Source organism: Triplophysa dalaica, chromosome 23 (genome assembly GCF_015846415.1).
Source record: "Triplophysa dalaica isolate WHDGS20190420 chromosome 23, ASM1584641v1, whole genome shotgun sequence".
Classification (NCBI taxonomy): Eukaryota; Metazoa; Chordata; class Actinopteri; order Cypriniformes; family Nemacheilidae; genus Triplophysa; species Triplophysa dalaica.
The window spans coordinates 18,632,113-18,640,360 of record NC_079564.1 but is presented as its reverse complement, the minus strand read 5'-3'; the positions used below and the strand labels follow the sequence as shown (position 1 = coordinate 18,640,360).

General features: G+C 43.6%; 1 long non-coding RNA gene and 1 pseudogene across 1 annotated transcript; one reads left to right on the top strand and one right to left on the bottom strand.

The window, feature by feature from the left end:
• Positions 1-443: 443 nt before the first annotated feature.
• Positions 444-1,912, top strand: LOC130413130 (uncharacterized; annotated as a pseudogene).
• A 3,858-nt stretch (positions 1,913-5,770) lies between these two features.
• Positions 5,771-7,438, bottom strand: LOC130412903 (uncharacterized). The gene is made up of 4 exons (XR_008905416.1): positions 6,780-7,438; positions 6,085-6,249; positions 5,934-6,007; positions 5,771-5,850 (listed from the first exon to the last, which is right to left on the bottom strand). It is a non-coding gene; the product is annotated as an uncharacterized LOC130412903 (long non-coding RNA).
• Between the last annotated feature and the right edge of the window lie 810 nt (positions 7,439-8,248).

Here is an 8,248-nt window from a genome sequence, read left to right as displayed (position 1 = left end):
TTTATTGGACAGGCCAGCTTTAATCAACACATCCAATCTCATCACATTGATTGGACCCCAGGTTGGCTGACTCCAGGCTCCAAATGATGTTTTATTAACAAAGTTCGGGAGGAGCACGTGCAAATAATTAAGCAGCTGCACGCATCAGAAATCACGCAGTCCTCCAACACCAGGAATTGTCTACTCCAACCGTGGCTAGGAAGAGGCGCCGTTCACCAAGTAAGCAAGGACGGCACTCGGCCAGCCTAAGCCACGCCCCGGACCACGCGGACACCAGCAACCAGCTGGCTGCAGGATCACCCGAGTCCAGCACCTCCGACGACTCCACGCCGGTCCATCACCACCACGGCGGTGCGAGCACGCGCCCGCCAGCGGCAACACTCCCTACCCTATCCCACTATCCTCCGTCCCACTTTCCCTCCGGTCTCTGGCCTGCAGCCCCAATGCCTTCAGATACCGCGAGGCTGCCTCCGGCACAGGCGCAGGCCCAAACCTTTTTCAATTTTCCTATTGCCACAGGCTCTGGAGCCGCACAAAGCGTGATGCTGCATCCGTACGCGGCTCCAGCAGCCGTCCCCTTATTCCACAACACTCTATCCTACCCTAGCCACTGGCCTGCAGCCACACTGCCAATTGATAACGCGAGGCTGCCTCCGTTACAGGCACAGGCGCAGGTTCAAGCTTCCTCTCCATTTCCTATTGCCTATTTTCCAGCAGCCGCGCCTTTGTTCCCACACACCACATCCCGTGCCGCCTTCACCATTCACTCCGCAACACCAATAGCCATCCCCCCGAACGCACCAGCCTGGGAACCTCCTCCCGTAGCCAGCAACATTACGGACCAGATATTAGCCGAAGTTCAGGCAGCTAGTTTCAGAAGCAGTCCAACACCCCACCCTAGTACCTCCCTATTCGTAACCAATATTCCCCTAGGCCTCCCACTGAAGCCCCTCCTTGACGTCTCTCTCAGCCACATCATCCTCTCAGTCTCCCCCAGGACCCTAAAATCTTATCTCACAGCTTGGAAATGTTTCAAATCGTTCCACGCTAGATTCATCCTAACATTCCCAGACTTCTCAATGCTAGCCATCACCTCATTCATCTCCCACCTAAACACCTCAAAAAACCTCCAAGCCAGTTCCATTAAAGGATACCTAAGCGGATTACAATTTTTCCACAAACTCATTTTCGGATCACCTTCACCCCAAATAGCCAGCTCACAGACCTCCATGCTAATCAAAGGCATCCAAAGAAACCACCCCTCCCACCCTGACCCCAGAAACCCAAAACACTAGAAATACTAACTAAGTGCATAAACACTCTCCGCCAAGGCTACCACTCCACGCACACTGCCCGCACACTGGACGCCATGTTCATATTAGCTTTTTTCGGTTTCCTCAGATGTTCAGAACTCACTATCACATCCAAATTCAATCCAGACATCCACCCCACCATTTCAGATCTCTCCGTAATGGATGACGACACAATATCTTACTTTATTAAACAGAGTAAGACAGACCAAACGAAGAGAGGCCATCTAATATACATATTTAATCTACCATCAGCTCTCCAACCATACCAAACCCTCCAAGCCTACCTCCAGCTCAGAAGCACACAAACCCTAATCCCCTCCAACCCTCTCTACGTAGACGATTTCAACCGCCCCACCACGCGTTTCTGGTTCCAGAAACACCTCAAGCTAGTCTTGATCCAATCAGGCATCCCAGCCGATAACTTTTCCAGCCACTCCTTCAGAATCGGAGCAGCCACAACAGCGGCCCAAAAAGGACTCTCCCAGCACCAAATCCAAACACTCGGCCGCTGGTCTTCAGAAGCTTTCAAAAGCTACATTCGTTCCGATCGTTCCCACATTAAAGAAGCACACCCAACCCTCATCAACCAAAACCGTTAACCCCAGCCCGCCGGCAATCCCCCACACACACCAGCAGCTCACAACCACAGCCTTTTCCTATTTTTCCACACTGCCGCAGCAGTGCTACCCCAGCAGGGGTCCCTATCCATATCTCACACTGCAGCAGCAGTGCTACCCCAGCAGGGGTCCTTTCCTATATTTCACACTGCAGCAGCAGTGCTTCCCCAGCAGGGGGGCTTTCACCTGCATTTCCCACCGCAACAGCAGTGACGCCCCAGCAGGGGCTTTTATCTCTATTTCACACTGCAGCAGCAGTGCCACCCCAGCAGGGGCCTTTACCTGTATTTCGCACCGCAGCAGCAGTGCCACCCCAGCAGGGGTCTTTATCTATATTTCACACTGCAGCAGCAGTGCTTCCCCAGCAGGGGCCTTCACCTGTATTTCCCACTGCAGCAGCAGTGACGCCCCAGCAGGGGCTTTTACCTATATTTCACACTGCAGCAGCAGTGCCACCCCAGGAGGGGTCTTTACCTGTATTTCCCACTGCAGCAGCAGCGCCACCCCAGCAGGGGTCTTTTTCTATATTTCACACTGCAGCAGCAGTGCTCCCCAGCAGGGATTTCCATCTATATTTCCAACTGCAGCAGCAGTGCCACCCCAGCAGGGGTCTTTATCTACATTTCACACTGCAGCAGCAGTGCTTCCCCAGCAGGGGCCTTCACCTGTATTTCCCACTGCACCAGCAGTGACGCCCCAGCAGGGGCTTTTATTTCAACTGCAGCAGCAGTACCGCCTCAGCAGGGGCCTCTATCTCACACTGCCGCAGCAGTACAACCCCAGCAGGGGTCTTTATCTATATTTCACACTGCAGCAGCAGTACTTCCCCAGCAGGGACCTTCACCTGTATTTCCCACTGCACCAGCAGTGACGCCCCAGCAGGGGCTTTTATTTCACACTGCAGCAGCAGTACCGCCTCAGCAGGGGCCTCTATCTCACACTGCCGCAGCAGTACAACCCCAGCAGGGATCTTTTATCTATATTTCACACTGCAGCAGCAGTGCTTCCCCAGCAGGGGCCTCCACCTGTATTTCCCACTGCACCAGCAGAGACGCCCCAGCAGGGGCTTTTTATTTCAACTGCAGCAGCAGTACCGCCTCAGCAGGGGCCTATATCTCACACTGCCGCAGCAGTACAACCCCAGCAGGGGTCTTTATCTATCTCACACTGCCGCAGCAGTACAACCCCAGCAGGGGTCTTTATCTATCTCACACTGCCGCAGCAGTACAACCCCAGCAGGGGTCTTTATCTATCTCACACTGCCGCAGCAGTACAACCCCAGCAGGGGTCTCTATCTATATTTCACACTGCAGCAGCAGTGCTTGCCCAGCAGGGGCCTTCATCTGTATTTCCCACTGCACCAGCATTGACGCCCCAGCAGGGGTTCTACCTATATTCCACACTGCAGCAGCAGCGCAACCCCAGCAGGGGTCTCTCATCTACATTTTCACACCGCAGCAGCAACGCCACCCCAGCAGGGGCCTTTATCCGTTGTTAACACTACCGCAGCAGTGCTACCCCAGCCGGGGCCCCTTTTATCTATATCTAAATCCGCCGCAGCAATGCCGCCCCGGCAGTAGCTTTCTACCGCCTCAGACGTAGCGTCGTCCCAGTTGGGGTTCCCATACACGTCGTTTATACCGCAGCAGCAGCACCTTCCGCACAGGGGCCTCATCCACATTTCCAATGACCACACCAGTACCCGTACCGCACAGAAGCCCACAGAAATCAACCCTGCAGAGGCTCCAGCCGGGACCCTACTCAAAACGAAGGCCAGCAACTCACAGCTGTAAACCTTGCTAATTTTTGGGGGGGCAATAACGCCCAGCTTTGGCTGCTGTCCTGCACTAGTCGCATTTTGGGGGGAAAGCGCTCGGGGCACGGGCAAACAGAGACCAGAGCCCTCGCCCCGAACAAAGAGGGAGCGCTCCGGGGTCGGGAGAGAATGCCGACCCCGGAGCCCTCTCCCCGGACAGCACACCAAATACGCATACTAAATTCTCAGCGTATCCACGCTGCCCCCCCTTTAATTATTTGCTAAGGTGAACTTGTGAATTAGCTCTTGGAGAAGTCATTAGCCTAGGGTTTCACATACTTTTTCCACCCTGCACTATGAATGTTTACATGTTGTGTTCAATAAAAACATGAAAACGTATAATGTTTGTGCGGTATTAGTTTAAGCAGACTGTGTTTCTCTATTGTTGTGACTTAGATGAAGATCAGAACACATTTTATGACCAATTTATGAAGAAATCCAAGTAAGCCCAAAGGGTTCACATACTTTTTCTTTCAACTGTACATAAAAATGTAAGTATACTACGTTTATGCGAATTTGACAAGATATTGTTAAACTAGCTTTTAAACTACAAAAGTGTTTAAAAACTACAAAACAATGTTTTGCTTTTTTAATGACTTAATACACGTCAAAGTGTGGAACAATCTTTAAAGGTATAGCTCACCAAAAAACGAAATTGTGTCATGATTAACTGAATAGCTCACCATCATGTTGTTCCAAACCTACAATACTTTCTTTGCAGTTCCACTTTGAAGTCGCCAAGAAACGTAAATCGTATTTGAGAACGATCTATTTTGATTTCATGATGACTTCAAGAAACTAAAGGTGGTCGCACCAATCCACAATGAGCCCGAATACTTGATATTTTGAGTATGCTCAAAATAAACGCAAACTTACATGGGTAAAAAACAAAACCTTTGTGATACAGCCCACTGGGTTGCATTCCTAGAAAGCAAAATTCACTTTTCAACAGCTAAACCCCTACCTTTTTATTGGTTTCAAAACAGCTGATGTCATCCCAAAAGTTACCCATTTATGCATGCTCACGGCAACAAAGTGAAAACATTGTCAATGGATCACAGATTTCACAGGTCACCATGGAAATGGCTCAGAAGCTTAAAGTTTCTGAATCTGAAATAACTTTATTACATATTTTTAATCTAAAGATACTTTAGATATATGTACTATTTTTCTAATAAAATATGGCTATATTACTTGCATAAAGTTTAGATTGGTTGAGATGATTGTAACCGATATTTTACCATGTGTATGCTTCTCTACCAGTGCATTTCACCAAAATAGTGTTGTGTATTTGATTACATTGACAATTGTGTAGGCTGATTTAACCTCGATTTTTTTGCCTTCTCTGTAGCCTATATTTCTTTAAAAAAATCTACCTTTATATGCTTTTGTTAAAAGTGACATTGTTTTTTATCTGCTATCATATTAATGGAGACTTTTTTATTCATAGAAACAGCTAGAGTTGTCATAATTTCGAAAAACTTGCATAATGCCTTTCAGTATACTAACCTACACAAAGCATAGTAATTATTTCGCATTTAAGGATGAAGGTCTTCTGTGGCAGTGACAAATAAAATGTTTAGGCCCACAGTACATGCCTAATATGCTCTTTAATAGTTTACAATACATAAAATATATACTATATACATACACTGTATATATATAAAATATACTTAGAAAATACAGATTTCTTATATTGTTTGCAAAAAGGCCATGGCTTTCCAAATGTTAAAAAAGTCATACAAGGCCTATCTTAAAAGACCAAAAACAACTTTCAATACTATACTTTTTTTTCATCAAGTTTGTGACACCCTTAATAATAACTTGGAACACTAAATAGACCAATGTACCGACTCTGAACACTTGAACAAAGACTTTCTTTTTTTTGACTAAGGTTATGTCTTGTACACAACATTGCCTAAATCAAATGAATGTAATAGTTTGCTTATATTTAATATGTTACATTAGAATATATATCTATGCATCCATACCATTTCTGCTGGTGGTGGTGCCACTTCTGTTGGTTGCACTTGAATAGAAGAGGCTGAAGGCTTATTTAAAGTTGCGAATATGTCTTTTAACGTTTTCACAATGGCTGGGAACTCTGGTAATACAAACATGGTAAACACTGTATTAGTGTTGATCAAGCTTCATCAGCTATAAAAAAGTACACTTCATTTTACATACCTTTTAATGCACTGGTAATGTCATCATCAAGCTTAGGGTATTTTTGAGATATCATCCTCACTTTCTGAGTCAAGCTACAAAACAAGTTTTGAGCATTTGCTTTATTATTATATTAATACTTTTATTTTATTTATTTGTCAGTAATACTTACATTTCTTAGAGGTTCCTTCAGCGGAGATGATTCTTCATCAATGGCTGTTACATCAGAGTCGGAGTCATAAAGTGGTGGGGCTGTGTAAAGATAAGGTTCTTTTTTTTTCCTCAGGTCCTCCTTTAGAGCATCAACCATGTGTGTCGCTGCCTTTTTTGTGAGGGTCTTAGTAAAAGAAACACTGGTTTCAGAAAATTATATCTATACAAAGTTATAATTGCGTGACTCCGTTCATTACAAGAATAATTCATCCAGAAATGCAAAAACTATCATAGTAGTGTGTAATTTCTTTAAGTTGTGAGTTAAAAGCACTGATTACAACCGTTGAATTGAAAGAAAAAAAAGTGTAAAACTTAGTAAAAAACATATAGGGAAGGTTTCTCAGACAGGAATTATCCTAAACCAGGACTAGTCCTTAGTTAAATTAGGATATTTGAGTTGTTTAAAAAAAATCTTCACAAAAACCATTGATGTTGTGCATCTTGAGACAAAACAACCGCACTGATATATTTTAAGGTATGTCAGTGCAAGCTGTTTTTGAACAAAAGATCTTAAACATTTCTGTTAGTCTGGGACTAGGTCTAAGCCGTGTCCAGGAAACCGCCCCTTAAACTTAATTAGCGATGAAACCCTGTGTTAAGTTGTGTAAATGTAGCTGGTTGTTTAAGATACCATGTAAAAACAAAAAATATTACCAATCTTGAAGAGTCTCTCTTCTGTGATTGCCTGCCTTCAGCTGTTGAATCCAGTAGTTGAATTAACTGAAATTAAAAAGTAAATTACACTATTTTTAATGGATGTTACAAATCTCTTAGTCAAATGTATTCTTATAATCTGAATGACTATGGAAATGCTATTAAATTAAATCAAATTAACTAGTTATCCAACGATTTCCAAAGTTAAAAACTGTATGCTAGTATAATGAAGATATTACCATCTATTTATTTGTTGTTGTTTTTATCCCATTTTAGATGTGGCTAGGTTACTTAAAAAATAAACAGATAATTAAAGTTTTTGTTTAATATGGTATATGTATACAGGCGAATTCTGCTTAAATCTCAACAAGCTCTGTTAAATCTGGCGTACATTGCATCCATAGGGAAAAATGGTGTTTTATACTCGGCCTCCTCAACATTGCACATTGGAATACGGTCAACAGATATATTAGGTCAAAATGCATACTTAAACTAATACATAATTTTTCTGACTCGTGACGCAGCGCACAATAACAGTTGTGATTTTCCCTCTCCACTTCAGGTGATGATGTATCGATGTTACTTTATTCCCTAACCTGTTTGCTGTCCTTCAAACTAAACATGTTTGCTCCCTTCGGACTGGATTCACATTAAAGATGGCAAAGAAACCCGTGAAGTCCACCTCACAGTCCGCTTAACACACATATGGTGAAAAAGTACCTCAGAGCTATGAGAGCAGAAGTGGCTTATTTACTTATATACTTATTTACTACATACACACAAACGTAATCAATCGTTTTGATACACTTATTTTGATGGATAGATGGTTAAAGCTCAAAAGAGACTGCTTAATCAAGTTACAAGATGTATGAACGAGGCTGAATCCAGCTTCTTATTCGCAGTTTCTTATTGACGCTATCCGTTCCAACTTAAAAACGCGAAGCATCCGCTTTTCCAGTTTCTTATTCACGCTTAGCTTAGGGACCGTCTCGCGTTTCTCTTCTTTTACGTTTTAAAAAAAAACGTTTTGTGTGTGAGTGTCTGTGTGTGTGGGCGTGTGTGTGTGTGTGTGCACGGAGGATGGGCTGCTTGCTCTCTAAGTCATGACATGCTCAATGGCCCTTGAGATGACCGTGAACTTCACGTGGAACCTCCATAACTCACTCCCCTTACCATCCTCAATATAACTTTGATAGAACAGTTTTTAGGCAGCCTATCTCCACCATGAATATTAATCACATTCAAAAGTACCTACATGTTTGAATGTGCAATATTCTAGTGCAGAGCATGCAATATGGTTTATGCGTAATTAAGTAAATTACGTGTATATTTGTAAAAAGCATAGTATACACAGTTTTGTTATACTTTGCATATATATAATTAACTGTCCCTCTTACATCTTATGTAAATTAATTATTTTCTTCATTGATGTATTTTATTTTTATTCTATATATATTTTTTTTCCATTT